This window comes from Astyanax mexicanus, chromosome 4, assembly GCF_023375975.1.
Source record: "Astyanax mexicanus isolate ESR-SI-001 chromosome 4, AstMex3_surface, whole genome shotgun sequence".
In the NCBI taxonomy this organism is placed as follows: Eukaryota; Metazoa; Chordata; class Actinopteri; order Characiformes; family Acestrorhamphidae; genus Astyanax; species Astyanax mexicanus.
The window spans coordinates 6,503,544-6,526,140 of record NC_064411.1 but is presented as its reverse complement, the minus strand read 5'-3'; the positions used below and the strand labels follow the sequence as shown (position 1 = coordinate 6,526,140).

At 35.4% G+C, this 22,597-nt stretch overlaps 4 protein-coding genes and 1 long non-coding RNA gene across 10 annotated transcripts in view; 3 read left to right on the top strand and 2 right to left on the bottom strand.

Moving 5' to 3' along the window:
* The window catches only part of LOC125801167 (zinc finger protein 484-like), a 634,928-nt gene that overhangs the window by 19,020 nt on the left and 593,311 nt on the right, over window positions 1-22,597 (bottom strand). The window lies entirely within an intron of this gene.
* The window catches only part of LOC111188977 (NACHT, LRR and PYD domains-containing protein 12), a 900,554-nt gene that overhangs the window by 491,609 nt on the left and 386,348 nt on the right, over window positions 1-22,597 (top strand). The gene's annotated exons all lie outside the window — the stretch shown is intronic.
* Window positions 1-22,597, bottom strand: part of LOC111196387 (NACHT, LRR and PYD domains-containing protein 12-like) — a 798,826-nt gene that overhangs the window by 558,208 nt on the left and 218,021 nt on the right. The gene's annotated exons all lie outside the window — the stretch shown is intronic.
* LOC125801623 (uncharacterized) overlaps window positions 1-22,597 on the top strand; it is a 71,242-nt gene that overhangs the window by 7,204 nt on the left and 41,441 nt on the right. The gene's annotated exons all lie outside the window — the stretch shown is intronic.
* Window positions 1-22,597, top strand: part of LOC111196674 (gastrula zinc finger protein XlCGF49.1-like) — a 238,905-nt gene that overhangs the window by 191,117 nt on the left and 25,191 nt on the right. Inside the window, exon 1 of one of the 2 annotated variants that reach the window (XM_049478356.1) lies at window positions 3,749-4,013. The exons of the other annotated variant lie outside the window; for it this stretch is intronic. The gene's annotated coding sequence lies outside the window, so the exon portion shown is untranslated. Of the gene's footprint in view, window positions 1-3,748; window positions 4,014-22,597 lie in introns of those variants that run through there. 2 annotated transcript variants of the gene reach the window in all.

The following is a 22,597-nucleotide window of genomic DNA, read 5'->3' as shown; positions in this document are numbered from 1 at the left end:
TTTCATATTAATCACACGTAAAGCTTGTGGTTTAAATTGAGTTATCAAAAGTGAACTTTTTAATGATATTTTTTAAATTTGATAATGTATGTTCACCTTCAGTATGTGTTCTCTCTCAAGTATACTTTGGTTATTATTTAAATTAAGTTACTAAAACACTGATACCAATTTTAATCATAAAAATAATTGTATTTATAGGTTTGGATCCTATGACCTCCTCATGCGCTTCTGGGCCTTAATAGAGCCCTCTCTGCCATCTATGGTTAGTGTCACACCAGCACAGAGAGGCACCTTTGAGCCAAGTTCCACTGAGGTAAGTACAATTATGTTTATTTTCATGGACCATACCTTATAACCTGACCGGGATAATGGCTGATAGAATTAAAATTAATACAATATTACCTTGTGTTATTTTTACAGTCTCGTTACCTGCAGCCCATAGATGAGATGTTCATGTTTCTGAACTATCTTGCACTGCGTTTAAAACAGCATGACCTTGCCGACCGGTTTGGAGTCCACCAGTCCACAGTCAGTCGGATTATTACAACATGGAGCAACTTTCTATATGCTGTGCTGGGGTCAGTGAGAATCTGGATGGCAGTGGAAAAAATAAGGGATCTGCCAGCTGAGTTCAAGGACTATGCAGACACTACAGTTATCCTGGACTGCACAGAGCTGAGGTGCCAGTGCCCATCTTCACCTCTTCTTCAAAGTGAAGTATTTTCTGTGTACAAGTCCCATTGTACACTTAAAGGGCTGCTTGTTGTTGCTCCTCATGGGGCTGTCACATTTATCTCTCCACTGTATGCTGGATCCATCAGTGACAAACAGATCATGAGAGAGTCTGGAATTCTCTCCCTGTTGAGACCTGGGATGGCCATCATGGCCGATTGAGGATTTCTTGTTGGTGACTTTGTGCCATGTAAAATCTACAGGCCTCCATTTCTGTCTGGAAGATCCCAGATGCCTGTTGGTGAGGTCAGGGAGACCCAGGCCATTGCCCGCCTTAGGGTGCACGTGGAGCGCCTTCCTCTCCGGCTTTTTGGCAACATTAATCAGCTCTACACTGTAGCATGTCTGCTGACAAACTATGAAAACGGGCCTCTTGTAAAGGCTTGGACAAAAAAGCAAGGCTCAACATCTGCTGGGCTTTTTTGAAGGTGGAAATGTTTAGTTTCTTATCACAGAGGATGTAATGTAAATAGCATAAATCTGCATGTATATATGTATATATTTTTCAATGAAATATGGTTTAATGCATTGTGACCGAATGCTGATTTACTGCAATAAATTCACTGTTCAGTTTAACTAGTACAAGATTTGTTTGAGTTCTGATTGCCTACCTTACTATAACCATAACTGTATCAATTACACAAGACATTAATCACTTTGATGCTAATTTCTTTATTATAATCAGTAATGTTCAATAAAATTGTTACATATTTTAACTATATTTGCAGCTATACTAATAAACAACAGCAATTCATTATATTTAACAATAACTTACACAACAGCTGTAACTTTCTTAAATCTGCTCAAAACAACTTTTACAAAGAAACAAAAACAATTTACAGGTTAAGCTCTCCACACATTAGCTAGTGATTTAGCTCTATCCTATTTATCTAGGGATGCACAAAGGTAAAAATAAAAAAAGAAAAGGTCAGTTTTTTTCTTTAATTGTTTTCATGATTCCTTTGTCATGGGGGATCCTCTGAATAATCATGTATTCCTCTGTATAGACCACAAAATCACACCAGTCCAATCCAGAGATCAGCATCTGGCCCTGAATCTGCCAAAAGTAAGGATGAGTTTTCCTGAGTGTATGTGTGCCCTCACTGATCTTAATATATGGGCAGTCCACATAGCTTGCTACATTTGGGCATTTTATTTCAATGGTGCATAAGGGTGGATCAGAAAACCACAGGGATAGTGGTTAACCTCCCTTACTCTGCAGTACTCTGCGGAAGAGGGCGTGCATACAGCCTATTAATGAGGAGACAGACCGGACCAATCACGGAGCCGGTTCAGGAATTCAGTTCCGCCTCTCAGGAGAAACAGCCAATCAGCTTGCTGTTTTTGCGGCGCGGAGGAGTCAGTGTGCTGGTATAGGGGAGCCTATAAAATAAATAAAATTTGGGCATTTTATTTCAATGGTGCATAAGGGTGGATCAGAAAACCACAGGGATAGTGGTTAACCTCCCTTACTCTGCAGTACTCCTCTACTGCTACAGGCTCCAGCTCAAGCCCTCATGTCAGCAGTCTGATGGCTAGGTCTTGAAGAGTAACTGTTTATTTTACCTTGAGTGTATTGACAAATATCTTTCAATTATGATTACTTATCTTAGTATCTATAATTACATAATCATTGTGTGAAACCTTGTATTCTATATGCATTAACCAATACTCACATTGTATTTGATCATTTTTATTACTCACAGTGTATTTTACACGCATTTATATAGAAGATTAACCAATAATCACAGTATATTCTTTACATATATAGTAAAACACTGTTTGATCAGGCATGTGACTAACACCGGCCTTATTATGACAAATTAACCCACATGATACATAACGCGTTTACTAACACATAGGACCTATTATATGGCGGACTAACCACGCGCTACTAACACATTAACATATAATATATGGAATCCATTGTGTGACGTGTGTAGCTTATGCTTGAAGCATTTCGTTCACTGCATGTTTCTGACTATTCATTGTGCAAGTTCACAAGAAGGCTGGGGTGCTCCTGATTTTCCCTTTCCCTCCATGTGCTTCTCTCAAGACGGCAAGGGTATGTAACATTTTTAAGTTGGTTGAGCTAATGAACAAATAAATAAATAAATGTTGAATAATTATGTGTGTCTTGGCAGGACGTGTGCATGGCTGAACGTTGAGGATATTGGCCACTGTTTTCTGTTGTTTCCTGATTTCTACTGTGTTTCTAATCTTGTTTCCTAATGTAATTTCTACTGTTTTCTTAATGGTTCTCTACTGTTTTTGATGGTACATTTATGGGTTTTTTTTTTAAGATAGTTTCTGTATTTCTTTCCTTATAATTTCTGTATTGATTGCTTTAGTTTCTGCAGTTTCTTTGTTTTGTTAGTTTTTTTTGGTGCTTTATTTATTTATTTTTTTGCATTGTTTTCTGGCTATGACTATCTGCATAATTTATTGTAGTAGCTAAGTTTTGTTTAATTTTGTAATTCTTTGTTTTTTGGGTTCAATTTAATTAGTTTATTTTCTTTTTTCATTGGTTTCAGTAACTTTGTGGGTTTTGTGGGGTTTTTTTTTCAATTAATACTCTGCCACACTTGAGTTTCTTTTCATCTAGTGTGTTTTGTTGAACAGTATTTTTGAAGTTACCAAAGAAAGAATCCAAGCTAGTCCTCCCCATTATGGTTTGTTTGGTGTGGTGTGCAGTGTAGTGTTAAGCTGTGGGGTTTGTGGATCCTTTATTTTTGGTTTGCTTTATTCCATCCAAAACTGGTGTTCATGTGCTAAAGCCAAGTATTGTCAGTGTCAACCAATTCAGTGGAGATTCATTGTGGGTTTTATGTTTGTGTTTTGATGATTGTGAATAAAAGTATTTTTGATATCAAACTCTGCCTCTATAGACTGTTTTAACACAGTCGGGATCTGTGAAGGGGGAGGGCTTCACATTCCGTTTGGGTTTCTCCCACCTTTTAACGGGAGTGGCGTAGTCAGTATATAAGTGGGTAAAAATGGCTAGAAGCCACCACTCGTGTCACATTAAAAATATTTTCTTTCCTATTTTAGTGAAATACTTTATTCTAATTTGTAAAATGAAAGAAAAGCCCCATAGAAGTAGTTCTACGCTGTTTTAAATGAGAGTTTTAGCTGTTTAGCTCCATTCAGCGCGGTGATGGGGTGTAATGTGATATGGAGGGGGCGGAGCTCTACATTACCCGAATGAGGCTGAGCTTCGGGCTCTGCAGTTCTTTCGCAGCGCCTGAGGAGGAAGAGCAGGATCAGCTGAATTACAGAAGGTATGGAGAAGTTTCTCTCTCTTTCTTTAACACGCTGTTCTACATTCACTCCTACACCAACACCACCTTCACCACCTTCAGCATGTGCAGCATTTACACCACCAGCACTGGATCCTCTCCTAGCTCTGCTCAGCAGTTATGTGTCGTTCGAGAACGATGCAGCTCTAAGAGTCGGCTCTTTGAAGTGAACGATTCCACAATGGGAGCGTTTTAGGATCCTATTTGGGATCCGTTTTTTTCCCTTCAGTATGTCGCTGTCTCTCTGCCTCCATGTCGTTGCGCTTGTGCTCTGCAAAGTGTCACCGCGGTCACGCCATCTGCACTTAGAAAACGCTCGGTCGCGCTATCTACACCGAAAACTGGAGTGAGCGTCTAAACCGTGTTTTACTGTAGCAGCGTGCACAGCGCACCCGGAGAAGCGGAGACTGGCGCTTCTCGTGCAGAGACTTAAAATGGAACAGAAACGAGTTTTACACCTAAATAAACACGATTTAACGAGGTCTAATCCACAAATATACACCAGAAAGACCACTTCTTATCTGTAGAACAGTGTAACGTTTTGAAAAGGTTTGGAGTGTTATTAAATAAGCAAATCAAATTGTTATAATATCACAGCCCTAAATTCTTAAAGATCTTATTCCCATGTATCCCAGATATATGTTTGAAGTGATATTACTGTATCATTTTTGAGTAATTGAATACCTCCTATTCGGTTTTGTATAAAAGGGATTTCGGAGTGCTATAAAACCAAAAAAAATCTAATTCTTCTTAAATCAGAACATGAAATCGTTAAAGGATACCTTCCATACTATTTATGTCATGCATGTATACTGATTGTACAGTATCATTTTGGAGTAAATGAATACCAAACTTAGGAAAAATGTATATTCGGTTGTCCATAAACCAGATTTCGGTGTCCTATAAAACCTTCAAATCAAATTGTTATCCAATGAAACCAAGAAAGTCTTGAAGAAAACATTCCATTCTATTAATGACATGAGTAACAAGTGATATTACTGTATCATTTTGGATTAATTGGATACCAAACTTGGAAAAATGTCTATTCGGTTGTGCATAAACCACATTTCAGAGTCCTATAAAACCAGCAAATCAAATTGTTATCCAATGGCACTAACAAAGTCTTGGAAAACACATTCTATACTATTAATAACATATATATCAAGTGATTTTACTGTACCATTTTGGAGTAATTAAATATCAAACATACAAAAAATTTTAATTTACAGATTTCAGAGTTCTATAAAACAAGCAAATCAAATTGTTATCCAATGCCACTAAGACATTCTTGAAGAACACATTCCATACTATTAATGACATGAGTAACAAAGGATATTACTGTATCATTTTGGAGTAATTGAATACGAAGCTTAGGAAAAATGTCTATTTGGTTGCGCAAAAACCTGATTTTGGAGTCCTGTAAAACCAGCAAATTAAATTGTTATCAAATGCTACCAAGACTGTCTTGAAGAACACATTCCATTCTATTATTAACATGAGTAATAAGTGATATTACTGTATAATTTTGGATTAATTGGATACCAAACTTAGAAAAAATGTCTATTCAGTTGTGTATAAACCAGATTTTAAGGTAGCATAAAACCAGCAAAACAAATTGTTATCCAATGCCACCTAGACAGTCTTGAAAAACACATTCCATACTATTAATGACATGAGTAACAATTGATTTTACTGTACCATTTTGGAGTAATTAAATATCAAACATACGAAAAATGCTGATTCACTTTTGCATAAACCACATTTCAGAGTCCTATAAAACCAGCAAATTAAATTGTTATCCAATGCCACTAATAAAGTCTTGAAAAGCACATTCTATACAATTAATAACATAAGTATCAAGTGATTTTACTTTACCATTTTGGAGTAATTGGATACCAAACTTAGGAAAAATGTCTATTCGATTGTGCATAAACCAGATTTCGGAGTCCCATAAAACCAGCAAATCAAATTGTTATCCAATGGCACTGACAAAGTCTTGAAGAACACATTCTATACTATTATTGACATGAGTATCAAGTGATTTTACTGTATCATTTTGGAGTAATTGGATACCAAACTTGGAAAAAATGTCTATTTGGTTGTGCATAAACCACATTTCAGAGTCCTAGAAAACCAGCAAATCAAATTGTTATCCAATGGCACTAACAAAGTCTTGAAGAACACATGCTATACTATTATTGACATGAGTATCAAGTGATTTTACTGTATCATTTTGGAGTAATTGGATACCAAACTTGGAAAAAATGTCTATTCGGTTGTGCATAAACCACATTTCAGAGTCCTATAAAACCAGCAAATCAAATTGTTATCCAATGACACTAACAAAGTCTTGAAGAACACATTCTATACTATTATTGACATGAGTATCAAGTAGTCGTGGGCGATATGTATCGTTTGCGAAATTATCGTGAATGTTGATTTGACGATGTGTAATTTTGTAATATCGAGTTTTTTTTTTTTTTTTTTTAAATCGCCAAAAATTAATAAACTGCATCGTATTTTAAGGCTGTTATTTATATATTTATACATATACATAATGTAAGTAAAAACAACTGATTAACTAAACTCAGAGTGCGTTGTGTATAAAGTAGAGACCTGCACCGCTGGACCCAATGCATAGTAGTGCAGCGCAGGGCAAATTTTGAAAGCTCATTGCGGGCGGGTGAGGCAGACGGAAAGTCTCGGAAAGCTAACCTTAGCTGCTCTTCCTTTCGTTGTGCTGGTTCTGGTGAAGCTGGTGCTTTGCCAGTCGTTACATTGTAAATTGTTATCCAATGAAACCAAGAAAGTCTTGAAGAAAACATTCCATTCTATTAATGACATGAGTAACAAGTGATATTACTGTATCATTTTGGATTAATTGGATACCAAACTTGGAAAAATGTCTATTCGGTTGTGCATAAACCAGATTTCAGAGTCCTATAAAACCAGCAAATCAAATTGTTATCCAATGGCACTAACAAAGTCTTGGAAAACACATTCTATACTATTAATAACATATATATCAAGTGATTTTACTGTACCATTTTGGAGTAATTAAATATCAAACATACAAAAAAATTTAATTTACAGATTTCAGAGTTCTATAAAACAAGCAAATCAAATTGTTATCCAATGCCACTAAGACATTCTTGAAGAACACATTCCATACTATTAATGACATGAGTAACAAAGGATATTACTGTATCATTTTGGAGTAATTGAATACGAAGCTTAGGAAAAATGTCTATTTGGTTGCGCAAAAACCTGATTTTGGAGTCCTGTAAAACCAGCAAATTAAATTGTTATCAAATGCTACCAAGACTGTCTTGAAGAACACATTCCATTCTATTATTAACATGAGTAATAAGTGATATTACTGTATAATTTTGGATTAATTGGATACCAAACTTAGAAAAAATGTCTATTCAGTTGTGTATAAACCAGATTTTAAGGTAGCATAAAACCAGCAAAACAAATTGTTATCCAATGCCACCTAGACAGTCTTGAAAAACACATTCCATACTATTAATGACATGAGTAACAATTGATTTTACTGTACCATTTTGGAGTAATTAAATATCAAACATACGAAAAATGCTGATTCACTTTTGCATAAACCACATTTCAGAGTCCTATAAAACCAGCAAATTAAATTGTTATCCAATGCCACTAATAAAGTCTTGAAAAGCACATTCTATACAATTAATAACATAAGTATCAAGTGATTTTACTTTACCATTTTGGAGTAATTGGATACCAAACTTAGGAAAAATGTCTATTCGATTGTGCATAAACCAGATTTCGGAGTCCCATAAAACCAGCAAATCAAATTGTTATCCAATGGCACTGACAAAGTCTTGAAGAACACATTCTATACTATTATTGACATGAGTATCAAGTGATTTTACTGTATCATTTTGGAGTAATTGGATACCAAACTTGGAAAAAATGTCTATTTGGTTGTGCATAAACCACATTTCAGAGTCCTAGAAAACCAGCAAATCAAATTGTTATCCAATGGCACTAACAAAGTCTTGAAGAACACATGCTATACTATTATTGACATGAGTATCAAGTGATTTTACTGTATCATTTTGGAGTAATTGGATACCAAACTTGGAAAAAATGTCTATTCGGTTGTGCATAAACCACATTTCAGAGTCCTATAAAACCAGCAAATCAAATTGTTATCCAATGACACTAACAAAGTCTTGAAGAACACATTCTATACTATTATTGACATGAGTATCAAGTAGTCGTGGGCGATATGTATTGTTTGCGAAATTATCGTGAATGTTGATTTGACGATGTGTAATTTTGTAATATCGAGTTTTTTTTTTTTTTTTTTTTAAATCGCCAAAAATTAATAAACTGCATCGTATTTTAAGGCTGTTATTTATATATTTATACATATACATAATGTAAGTAAAAACAACTGATTAACTAAACTCAGAGTGCGTTGTGTATAAAGTAGAGACCTGCACCGCTGGACCCAATGCATAGTAGTGCAGCGCAGGGCAAATTTTGAAAGCTCATTGCGGGCGGGTGAGGCAGACGGAAAGTCTCGGAAAGCTAACCTTAGCTGCTCTTCCTTTCGTTGTGCTGGTTCTGGTGAAGCTGGTGCTTTGCCAGTCGTTACATTGTTGTTTGTTTATTTCTTTGTTTCTGGGTGATTTATTGTATTTGGTGTCGTCGTCCAGACGCAGTTTATTTACTTTATTATTTACTTATTTATTGTTTTCCTACTTTTGTGTGACGTTTTTATTTTTCATCTTTTGCAATTCGTTAGATTATAGTTTCGTTAGTATTTTGGGTTTAGTTTAGTTTGTTTGTTTTCTAATTTTATTTGTTTTTGCGATTTATTATTAATTTAGGCTATTTTCCTTAAAGAGAGGGCCTTGGCCTGTGTCTTGTGTCTTGGCCTGCAGGCCCTGTTTGCTTTCAGTTGTGTTTGCTTTCAGTTGTGTTTGCTTTATTGTGGCGTTTATTTGTTTGGGTCTGTAGGTGGGTTTTGTTTAGTTACTTCTTTTTTTAGTTCTAATTGTTTACTTTTTAGTTTGTTTTGTGTAAGAATTTATTTGTTATTTTGGTTAAATATTTCTGTTTATTTGAATATTTTGTCAGTGCAGCTAGCTTAGTGATGTGTTCAGCTAAGTACATCACTTTTAATTCCTCAAGCCAATGACAAGAACTGCCTTGAGCAGTAACGCGAACGTCGGAATCATGCGGGAATTGCGGGCGGGAGTGGGACTGAAAATCATATTTTTTTGCGGGAGCAGGACTGGAAATGCTGTCCCGCGCAGGTCTCTAGTATTAACACGCCCTGTCCCGCCGGCGGGCCAGAAAAATATCATAATTCATATCTGGCTGTGTTTGAGTAAGTATAAGCTCAATATAGACACCCAATATGTCATTTAAAGCTAAGAATCTCTACTTTTCAGTCAGAGCTGAAAGCGTTTTTCGTTTTAGAGCTGAAAGCGTGCGCTAGACAGTCCGGTTTGTGATAAAAACACGCTCTTTGATCCGCCCGGGGTACCTGCAGAACACCCCCCACACCCAAACAGAGCGAATCAGCACCTACCTGAGAGCACTGGCTTCAGAATCCACCCAACCATCAGAAAATCATTCAATCCAGTCCCCAATAATCCCCATTTATGTCTGAGAAGCGCTCTTATAAATCCGACGCAGAATAAAACTATTGATAAAACCAGCGCTGTGTTCTGAGACTTTCCCTTTGTTCTGGAGCGATCAAACTGCGCATGCGTGTTACCATGGTAGTTGGGCAGACTGAGAGCCTCCCTCTGCCCCCCTACATTCTGTCAGCCAATCAGGTGGCGAGTTATGTGGGACAGAGGTGAAGCCCGCTCTGAAACCGGACACTCTGAGAGCGCTCCCCCCTCCCTCTGGAAAATCTGCTCCAGCGGGTCTATTCTATAGGGAGAGAACAGGCTGAGAGACCTTCCTTATTGCGAAATAAGTTAGAAAATTAATAGTTTTTATTCTTCTAAAGTTTCCAGTCCTTTTCAGAAAGAAAGGACCATCCCAGGTTCAGATCTCTATCATATCTAGGGAGCAGTTTATAATTTTACATGGTGATTTTAAAACTTCTAATAGCAGAATATAGAGCTACTTAAACACTTAAAACACTTCATCCACATAAATATATCATTTTATGGATCTAAAAATAAAAAATAGAAATAGAAAATCTGAAAAGCGCCTAAAAAATTTCCTGTTTTTTACCATATTTTGAACCTTACATGTTCAATTGAATACTTTTTTTAGAATAGTTTTGTATTTTTTGGAAAATATCGTCAAAATATCGTTATCGCAAAAATCCAAAAAAATATCGAGATTTTTTTTTTGCCCATATCGCCCACCCCTAGTATCAAGTGATTTTACTGTATCATTTTGAAATAATTGGATACCAAACTTGGAAAAATGTCTATTCGGTTGTGCATAAACCAGATTTCGGAGTCCCATAAAACCAGCAAATCAAATTGTTATCCAATGGCACTAACAAAGTCTTGAAGAACACATGCTATACTATTATTGACATGAGTATCAAGTGATTTTACTGTATCATTTTGAAATAATTGGATACCAAACTTGGAAAAATGTCTATTCGGTTGTGCATAAACCAGATTTCGGAGTCCCATAAAACCAGCAAATCAAATTGTTATCCAATGGCACTAACAAAGTCTTGAAGAACACATTCTATACTATTATTGACATGAGTATCAAGTGATTTTACTGTATCATTTTGAAATAATTGGATACCAAACTTGGAAAAATGTCTATTTGGTTGTGCATAAACCAGATTTCGGAGTCTCATAAAACCAGCAAATCAAATTGTTATCCAATGGCACTAACAAAGTCTTGAAGAACACATGCTATACTATTATTGACATGAGTATCAAGTGATTTTACTGTATCATTTTGAAAAAATTGGATACCAAACTTAGAAAAAATGTCTATTCAGTTGTGTATAAACCAGATTTTAAGGTCGCATAAATCCAGCAAATCAAATTGTTATCCAATGCCACCAAGACAGTCTTGAAAAACATATTCTATACTATTAATAACATAAGTATCAAGTGATTTTACTTTACCATTTTGGAGTAATTAATTATCAAACATACGAAAAATGTTGATTCACTTCTGTATAAACCAGATTTCAGAGTCCTACAAACCATTAAATCAAATTGTTATCCAATGGCACTAACAAAGTCTTGAAGAACACATTCCATAGTATTATTGACTTGAGTGTCAAGTGATTTTACTGTATCATTTTGGAGTAATTGGATACCAAACTTAGGAAAAATGTATATTCGGTTGTGCAAAAACCTGATTTCGGAGTCCTATAAAACCAGCAAATCAAATTGTTATCCAATGGCACTGACAAAGTCTTGAAGAACACATTCTATACTATTATTGACATGAGTATCAAGTGATTTTACTGTATCATTTTGGAGTAATTGGATACCAAACTTGGAAAAAATGTCTATTCGGTTGTGCATAAACCACATTTCAGAGTCCTAGAAAACCAGCAAATCAGAATTGTTATCCAATGGCACTAACAAAGTCTTGAAGAACACATGCTATACTATTATTGACATGAGTATCAAGTGATTTTACTTTACCATTTTGGAGTAATTAATTATCAAACATACGAAAAATGTTGATTCACTTCTGTATAAACCAGATTTCAGAGTCCTACAAACCATTAAATCAAATTGTTATCCAATGCCACTGATAAAGTCTTGAAAAGCACATTCTATACTATTATTGACATGAGCATCAAGTGATTTTACTCTATCATTTTGAAATAATTGGATACCAAACTTGGAAAAAATGTCTATTCGTTTGTGCAAAAACCTGATTTCAGAGTCCTATAAAACCAGCAAATCAAATTGTTATCCAATGGCACTAACAAAGTCTTGAAGAACACATTCCATAGTATTATTGACATGAGTATCAAGTGATATTACTGTATCATTTTGGAATAATTGGATACCAAACGTAGGAAAAAAAATGTCTATTCGGTTGTGCATAAACCAGATTTCAGAGTCCCATAAAACCAGCAAATCAAATTGTTATCCAATGCCACCAAGACTGTCTTGAAGAAAACATTCTATACTATTAATGACTTGAGTAACAAGTGATATTACTGTATCATTTTGGAGTAATTGGATACCAAACTTGGAAAAAATGTCTATTCGGTTGTGCATAAACCACATTTCAGAGTCCTATAAAACCAGCAAATCAGAATTGTTATCCAATGGCACTAACAAAGTCTTGAAGAACACATTCTATACTATTATTGACATGAGTAACAAATTATATTACTGTATCATTTTAGATTAATTGGATACCAAACTTGGAAAAATGTCTATTCGGTTGTGCATAAACCACATTTCAGAGTCCTATAAAACCAGCAAATCAAATTGTTATCCAATGGAACCAAGTCCTTCTTGATAAACACATTCCATACTAGTTTTATAGGACCCGAAATCTGGTTTATTCACAACCGAATAGACATTTGGTATCCAATTAATCCAAAATTATACAGTAATATCACTTGTTACTCATGTCAATAATAGTATGGAATGTGTTCTGCAAGACTGTCTCAGTGGAATTGGATAAAACATTGATTTGCTGGTTTTATGGGACCTTAAAATCTGGTTTATGCACAACCGAATAGACATTTTTTCTAAGTTTGGTATCCAATTAATCCAAAATGATACAGTAATATCACTTGATACTCATGTCAATAGAATGTGTTCTTCAAGACTGTCTCAAAGGCATTGAATAACAATTTGATTTGCTGGTTTTATGGGACTCCCAAATCTGGTTTATGCACAACCAAATAGAATTTTTTTCTATGTTTGGTATCCAATTACTCCAAAATGATACAGTAATGTTCTTTGATCCTCATGTCATTAATAACATGGAATGTGTTCTTTAAGGCTGTCTTGGTGGTATTGGATAACATTTGGATTTGCTGGTTTTATAGGACTCTGAAATCTGGTTTATGCACAACCGAATATACATTTTTCCTATGTTTGGTATCCAATTACTCCAAAATGATACAGTAAAATCACTTGATACTCATGGCATGCATAGTATGGAATGTCTTCTTTAAGGCTGTCTCAGTGGCATTGAATAACATTTTGATTTGCTGGTTTTATAGGACTCCGAAATCTGGTTTATGAACAACCAAATATACATTTTTCCTATGTTTGGTATCCAATTACTCCAAAATGATACAGTAATATTCTTTGTTACTCATGTCATTAATAACATGGAATGTGTTATTTAAGGCTGTATTGGTGGCATTGGATAACAATTTGATTTGCTGGTTTTATAGGACTCCGAAATCTGGTTTATGAACAACCGAATATACATTTTTCCTAGGTTTGGTATCCAATTACTCCAAAATTATACAGTAATATTCTTTGTTACTCATGTCATGCATAGTATGAAATGTCTTCTTTAAGGCTATCTCAGTGGCATTGGATAACAATTTGATTTGCTGGTTTTATAGGACTCCCAAATCTAGTTTATGCACAACCAAATAGAATTTTTTCCTAAGTTTGGTATCCAATTACTCCAAAATGATACAGTAATATCCTTTGTTACTCACGTCACTAATAGTATGTAATGTGTTCTTCAAGAGTGTCTTAGTCACATTGGATAACAATTTGATTTGCTGGTTTTATAGGACTCCGAAATCTGGATTATGAACAACCGAATATACATTTTTCCTAGGTTTGGTATCCAATTACTCTAAAATGATACAGTAATATTCTTTGTTACTCATGTCATGCATAGTATGAAATGTCTTCTTTAAGGCTGTCTCAGTGGCATTGGATAACAATTTGATTTGCTGGTTTTATAGGACTCTGAAATGTGGTTTATGCACAACCGAATAGACATTTTTTCCAAGTTTGGTATCCAATTACTCCAAAATGATACAGTAAAATCACTTGATACTCATGTCATGCATAGTATGGAATGTCTTCTTTAAGGCTGTCTCAGTGGCATTGGATAACAATTTGACTTGCTGGTTTTATACGACTCTGAAATCTGATTTATGCAAAAGTGAATTAACATTTTTCTTATGTTTGATATTTACTTACTCCAAAATTTTACAGTAAAATCACTTGATACATATGTTATTAATAGTATAGAATGTGTTTTCCAAGCCTTTGTTAGTGCCATTGGATAACAATTTGGTTTGCTGGTTTTTTAGGACTCAGAAATCTGGTTTATGCACAATCGAATAAACATTTTTTCTAAGTTTGGTATTCAATTACTCCAAAATGATAAAGTAATATCACTTGATACTCATGTCAATAATAGTATAGAATGTGGTTTTCAAGACGTTATTAGTTGCATTGGATAACAATTTGATTTGCTGGTTTTATAGGACTCCAAAATGTGGTTTATCACAACTGAATAGACATTTTTCCTAAGTTTGGTATTCTATTACTCCAAAATAATACAGTAATATGACTTTTCACTTTTCACTTTTCATTAATAGTATGACATGTGTTCTTCAAGACAGTCTTGGTGGCATTGGATAACAATTTGATTTGCTGGTTTTGTAGGACTCCGAAATCAGGTTTTTGCACAACCGAATAGACATTTTTCCTAAGTTTGGTATTCAATTACTCCAGAATGATACGGTAATATCATTTGTTACTCATGTCAATAATAGTATGGAATGTGATTTTCAAGAATGTCTTGGTGGCATTGGATAACAATTTAATTTGCTGGTTTTATGGGACCTTAAAATCTGGTTTATGCACAACCGAATAGACATTTTTTTCTAAGTTTGGTCTCCAATTATTCCAAAATTATACAGTAATATCACTTGTTACTCATGTCATTAATGGTATAGAATGACATTGGTAATGGTATTAATGGTATCATGACATTAATAGTATGGAAGGTATTATTTAAGGATTTCATGTTCTGATTTAAGAAGAATTAGATTTTTTTGGTTTTATAGCACTCCAAAATCTCTTTTATACAAAACCGAATAGATAGTTTTGGTATTCAATTACTCAAAAATGATACAGTAATATCACTTCAAACATATATCTGGGATACATGAGAATAAGATCTTTAAGAATTTAGGGCTGTGATTTTATAACAATTTGATTTGCTTATTTAATAACACTCCAAACCTTTTCAAAACGTTACACTGTTCTACAGATAAGTGGTCTTTCTGGTGTATATTTGTGGATTAGACCTCGTTAAATCGTGTTTATTTAGGTGTAAAACTCGTTTCTGTTCCATTTTAAGTCTCTGCACGAGAAGCGCCAGTCTCCGCTTCTCCGGGTGCGCTGTGCACGCTGCTACAGTAAAACACGGTTTAGACGCTCACTCCAGTTTTCGGTGTAGATAGCGCGACCGAGCGTTTTCTAAGTGCAGATGGCGTGACCGCGGTAAAGTGTCGCAGAGCCCACAGTATTTTTACAACGTCATTTTTTTTGTCCTTCGGTGCCTCGCTGTCTCCACTCCACCTATGGAGCTAAATTAGTGCCAAAACTACGCAAATAAAGAAAACGCGCTTCTAGCGATTCCCCAGAGCATTAATTTACACGGATTAAGGTGTTTAATACATCTATAATAATCACCACTCTACCATTTTATATCCGATTTACACACGGTTTGATTTGTTACAAACAGCAGAGATGTAGTTATGATATAGGAAGCTGTTACACATTACAAATATGAGCTTTCATGCTGAAATATGTTATTATGCTCTTTAAAAAAGAAAAAAAAAATATTAAATCAGTGTTTAAATTAATTAGATAGATAGATAGATAGATAGATAGATAGATAGATAGATAGATAAATGAGTAATCATGTCATCCTGGTCCTCACCACACAGCCTGCCTCACTCATCCTGACAGGAAAAAAACCCTAAAATATTAGCTTGTAAAATGACCCAGTGGTGTTATAGCAGAATAACACACCTAACGGTTAAAGTTAACTATATAACGAAAAGGATTAACCATTACAAACTGTGTGTACAATATCCTACCATTTAGGCTATAATAACAAATAACAACTAATAACAAATTCATGTTTTTAGGACATTCACGCTGTTGGTAGTATGTGATGTTTGGAATTGCTAGCTAGCTTGGCTTGATAAGGTAAAGGTGGCTAAACTGTAACTTACCTTTAAAAATAATGTAATGTGCCCCTATATGCAGTTGCTGTATCCTTTTAACAAAACTGCTTTTGTTATTCAGTATTTTTCTACATTGTTCGTGACGCATTAAAAAAACATGGTGCATGCTCCACACAGTATTTTTATGTACAGATTTACAAATGTGTTAGCAATAGTAAAATGTTTTATGATGTGATTTTGTTTGGTGAGAATAATGTCATGATACAACCCAGCAAACATGCCCACACTGGGCCAATGAGGTTGGTGCGGTACCGCCCCCATATGGGCAGCCCAAATCGGACCAATGGGTATTTGCACATTGGGCCAACAGAGATTTGCAGAGCTCTAACACACACACACACACACATGCCCTCAGCGGAAAACCAATTGTGGCCCCAAATTTTTAGAACTGTGCAATATTGAACAGAGAACACTTTTCAAGAAAGAAAATTTAAAGCTGTGCTATTGGCACTTTGACATTTTTTGCAACTGCCTGTAAAACAATTATATAAATAACACAATTTAAAGTGTATAGTAAATTAATAAATTTATTACAAAGTATCATGTATAAAATATAAACAACACACAACAGTATTTAAGTAAATTAAATCCCAAATTTATATTTTAGCATGTAGATAAACATGTACTGCATAAATATCTCCATTTGCAAAAACAGTATTTATAATAAACGGTATGATATAAATATCAAACATAATACAAAATAACAAAAAATTATACTTAAATTAAAAAAAAAAAATATATATATATATATATATATATAAACATCAATAAAACAGCAAATCATATTCTTGAATAAATACTTAAATGCACTAGACTGATGTAGTAGATGAATAATAAACTGATACTATTATTGCTACTGGAACAAAGCCTCTGGGGTGGGTTTCCCGAAAACGAACAACCTTAGCGAATAACGAACGAACTAACGAATGACGTGAGTAAAGAACGAGCCAGTTCTGCGAGTGTTTCCCAAAGAGCTTCGCAACGTGAAAATTAACAAAGGAGGTTAAAGAACGTCTTTGTTGAATCCTCCCCCAAAACAGCGCACTCAATCGATCCACAAATATCGATTATTATGCAGTATTTATTCAGTATTACACCCTAAAAATGTAAAAAAGTGTTGTAATCATCAATATTATACATATTTTGAAATTTAAATTACAAAAGGATGTACTTTGGCATTAATAAAATACTCCTACAGATACATATGGCTAAATAAATAAGTCATATGTTTATATATAAATGTTTAATAAACATTAAACTTTTTTAAAACTATTATTGTTAATATATTATATTAATAGATATTGTACTAATATTATTAATAGTAATATTGATAATAATATTAATTTATTATTATTATAATTATTAATAATATAAAAATAATATAATAATATAAAAATAATTATTGTTCTGGTGTGTGTGTGTGTGTGTGTGTATATATATATATATATATTGTTGTAAAAAGAAAATGAAAGATGGCTTACCCCCATCCACCATCCGGGGTACAACTCCCCTGCGTGTTCGTTTTGATGGAGAGAGTCGCAGACAGGTGGAGTGGAGTTGAAAGCAAATCAAGTATTTATTACAAAATACTGAATTCAGGAGAACCAATACATACAAGACAGTTAGCAGCCATCAAATAGTAAAAGTTCTGACCCCCCTCTGATCTGACTCCATGTTTATACCCCAAATGACGTGAAACCTGCTGATGAGGCGTTGCTAAAATCATCTCATGTTAGTATGCATAATTTCACGTGTTAGTAATCCGTTTCACGTGTCTGACCGGACCACTAGTGCTTGGCCTTGACTGTGTCCAGCCAGAACTGAACATTGTGGCATTATCTGTGTGAGTGCGTCACTCCCCGCTTTGAAGAGCTGCAGGTTTGGGAGGCACCCACACACAGAGAAGGCCGCTTTGGTCTAAGAGCCTCCTCTGTATCAATTTAGTTCATACAGAGTGTACCAGTCGATGATTGATGGCCGTTAGTTAGGATCATGCAGTGACCAAAATGCCTTAAGCATGAGCTACACCAGTCACACAATGGATTTCATATGTTATATGTTAATGTGTTAGTGGCGCGTGGTTAGTCCGCCATACAATAGATCCTATGTGTTAGTAAATGCCTTATGTATCATGTGGGTTAGTTTGTCATATAATAGAGTCTGTGTTAGTCACATGCCTGATCAAGCAATGTTTAACTATATGTGTAAAGAATATATATTGTGAGTATTGGTTAATCTTCTATATAAATGTGTATAAAATACAATGTGAGGATTGGATAATCTTCTATATAAATGCATATAAAATACAAGGTTTCACACAATGATTATGTAATTATAGATGCTAAAGTTAAGTAATCATTATTGAAGGATATTTGTCAACACACCCAAGGTATAATAAACGTTAACTCTTCAATATACACACACACACACACTGTAAAGCTCCAGCTCATCCTAAATCAACATCTCAGTTGGGTTTAGGTCAGGGGATTTTGAAGGCCATGCACCTCTTTGTTAACTAGATAATTCCATATGCGTCAATTAATGGTTTTCATAGTTTTAATATTAATCGACAATGTAAAAAAAATAAATAAATAAAAAATGAGACGTGTCAACTTTTGACTGGTATTTATATATTTGCGAGCTGGAGTCTATACCAGCCGGCATCGGGGGGAAGGCAGTATACACCCTGGACAGGCCGCCAATCCATCGCAGGGCAGACAGACACACAGGCACATCCACTCACACACTCACACCTAAGGGGCAATTTTTATCCGACATCCAATTAGCCTGAACTTTGGACTGTGGGAGGAAACCGGAGCACCCGCAGACACGTCAAATAATATAATATAATATAATATAATAATATTAATTATTATAATAATAATTATATATATAATATAATTTATTATAATTAATAGTAACATAATATAATTGCTTCAACCAGGTAAATTATAATTTTTCTCCCTCAAAATTGGCGGTCCCTGGTGTTTAAGGTGCTGAACTGCAAGTAGAGATCCCCTAAAGAAGCTCTTAAGAATAACGACTGGGTGAGGTCACTCGTTAATCTGCGAGCGAGTTTACGTAGTACTTTAGTTACGCACGGGTTTGGGAAACACTCTTTAATTAACGATCAATCTTAAGTACGAGTTAACGAAGTTCTTAGCGTAACGAAGCTTTCAGGAAACCCACCCCTGATCTCTATTATTAATTTTATTCCTCTTGCTTGTAGACTTGGAACCAAAATTTCATCCCAATCAAACCAGTAAAAAAAAATTCTAATTGAATATAACATTAGTTTTTGCATTAAGGTTTTTATCTCACAGCAATAATAATGAAGGAGAAAATAGATGTACTTTACATAAATAGAACAGATATAGTTAATCATAATATCAAAAATGAATATTGTTTATGCATTAATATAGCATAGATCATAAATTAACTATTTTTTTGAAGAGACTGCATGAGACGATGCTTCCGTCCACCTGAACGGTCCCGTGCATTCCAAAGCCAAACCTTTGCAACTTGCTCGATCTCTGCATCCTTTGGTGGTGGCATGATTGATCTTCTCACGGCCTCTTAAAATGATAATATAGAGATATGAGAATGCAGTCAGGTAAATACTACATCTGTTAGTGTCTTTTCATGTACAATGCTTAATTTTAGAGAAATTTGCAGACTGTATTTGATTACAGTGATTCTTATATAGTGATAGTTATTTGAATTTGAATTTCTTCAGGCTATTCATGGTGAAACATAAATAGCCTTTACAGTCACTGTGTGTGACTGGTAGTTACATTCTATAAACATGTGAGGTGGCCGATATCAGGATATCAGGTTCACAAAAATACCAAAACTTTTTAAAATGATATCTTTGCCTTAGCTTAACTGGCTATCTTTGCATTAGCTTAACTGAATATCTTTCCCTTAGCTTAACTGGCTATCTTTCCCTTAGCTTAGCTGGATATCTTTCCCTTAGCTTAACTGGCTAGCTTTCCGTTAGCTTAACTGGCTATATTTCCGTTAGCTTAGTTGGATATCTTTCCCTTAGCTTAGCTGGCTATATTTCCGTTAGCTTAGCTGGCTATCTTTCCCTTAGCTTAGCTGGCTATCTTTCCCTTAGCTTAACTGGCTATCTTTCCCTTAGCTTAACTGGCTAGCTTTCCCTTAGCTTAACTGGCTAGCTTTCCCTTAGCTTAACTGGCTATCTTTCCCTTAGCTTAACTGGCTATCTTTCCCTTAGCTTAACTGGCTATCTTTCCCTTAGCTTAACTGGCTAGCTTTCCCTTAGCTTAACTGGCTATCTTTCCCTTAGCTTAACTGGCTATCTTTCCCTTAGCTTAACTGGCTATCTTTCCCTTAGCTTAACTGGCTAGCTTTCCCTTAGCTTAACTGGCTAGCTTTCCCTTAGCTTAACTGGCTATCTTTCCCTTAGCTTAACTGGCTATCTTTCCCTTAGCTTAACTGTCTATCTTTCCCTTAGCTTAACTGGCTATCTTTCCCTTAGCTTAACTGGCTATCTTTCTCTTAGCTTAAGTGGATATCTTTCCATTTTCCATTTCCCTTAATACTTCCCTTAGCAAGCCATTGTTCCCTTAGCTGGTTATTGTTGACATACTTGGATATAAAGTTCACTTACTTAACAGCAGTCTTTCTCCAAGAGCCGAGATAAGCTGCCAACTTGGGAGCCCCTCGTGTTATTTAAATGTGAGGTAAATTCTCATTCTAACTTAGGACAATGCTAACTTTTTTTAGCACAATGCTAACTTCAACATAGCTACCCTTATAATGCTACAATAACCTGAGAGTGGTAACTGCATTAGCACCACATTATCGTATCTTAGCAAAAAATAGAAAAGCGTATAGTAGAACAGAAATTATAACTTACCTTTCAGTCACTTTGACAGACCAAAGTCACTCACTGACTTTGCCTTTAAGCTTGATCGTTGCTCTGTGGTAAAGGCACGTGCAGGGAGGGGGGAGGGGGAGGGGGGTGGATTCGTTGGTCACATGATCCTCACAATTAAATATCACATGCAAAAATAAAATAATATGTAACTTTTATAACCTTGCTGGCTTACACAAAGTGTATAGTCAAGCACAAAAACATTTATAATTTAATATTTTTATTTATTTATTATCAGCACTACCAATAATAAAGGTGAGATTATGAATCAGCGCCATGGAGCAAATTCGTAGCTATCCAAAATATTAAATAAAAATATTTTTATAAATAAAAATGTATAGCTATACAGTATATGTCTTCAAAAATATGAGATGTTACTATGTGTGTGTGTGTGTGCCCCTCCAAAGGTCTCTGCACAACTCTGCTGTGGTACCTTGATTTTTCTCCACTTTTGGTTTAGAAAATCTTTCAGAGCTGATACTACATTTCACACAGTGTTGCTCCTATCCACTAAGCTAGCTAATCTACCTAGCTCTCACAGACAAAAACAATAAAAAATATTCAGATACCCTTCATATGAACTTGTTATGACACAAACTTTCAGATTGTAAAATATTGTATGGTAAATTTGGGCTGACCCAGAGTAACCTAGCATAGGATTTGTGTGGGCATGCTCACATATGTGTGCGTGTTGCCCACATATAACCCACAATGCCTACAGTGTGTAAATGGTGCAGGCTGAATTAGGGCTGACCCACAGTGTCCCTGCATGACATTTGTGTGCACATGCCAAAGTGCAGGTTGCCGACATATAACCCATACCGGGTATGAAATGGTGCAGGCTGAATGTGGGCTGACCCACACTGGCTCTGCATGGGAATTGTGTGGGCATGCTAAACTGTGCTTTGCCCACATATATCCCACACTGGCCCTTCAGGGTGTGAAATGGTGCAGGCTGAATGTGGGCTGACCCACAGTGGACCTGCCTGGGATTTGTGTGGGCGCATCAAAGTGTTGGCTGTCCAAATAATTCCCGCACTGGGCCTACAGGGGCATTAATGCACTGGACCAGTTCAGGCTAGCCCACAGCGGCCTTTTATAGGATTTGAGTGGGCCAGCCAATGAACAGGCTGCCCACAGAAAACCCATGTTGGGCCTGTTTGGAATTTTAATGGGCTAGCCCCTGCCCACAGTGCCCGCACTTAGCCCACGAAGGGCCGATGTGTAGCTTTTTGCTGGGTAATAATGCACTCCATATATGCAGGATTAAAGTAAAATAAATTATACTGGACATATACATATATAAAATGTCTCTAGAAGATATATAATAGGAAATGAAAACAGTGTGAATTTTTCTTTTGCTTAAAACAGCAAGAAAGTACTACCCTGAATGTGATAATTAGGGGTGGGTGATATGGCTCCATATTTCAGGGTAATATAGTTCATGATATTCAA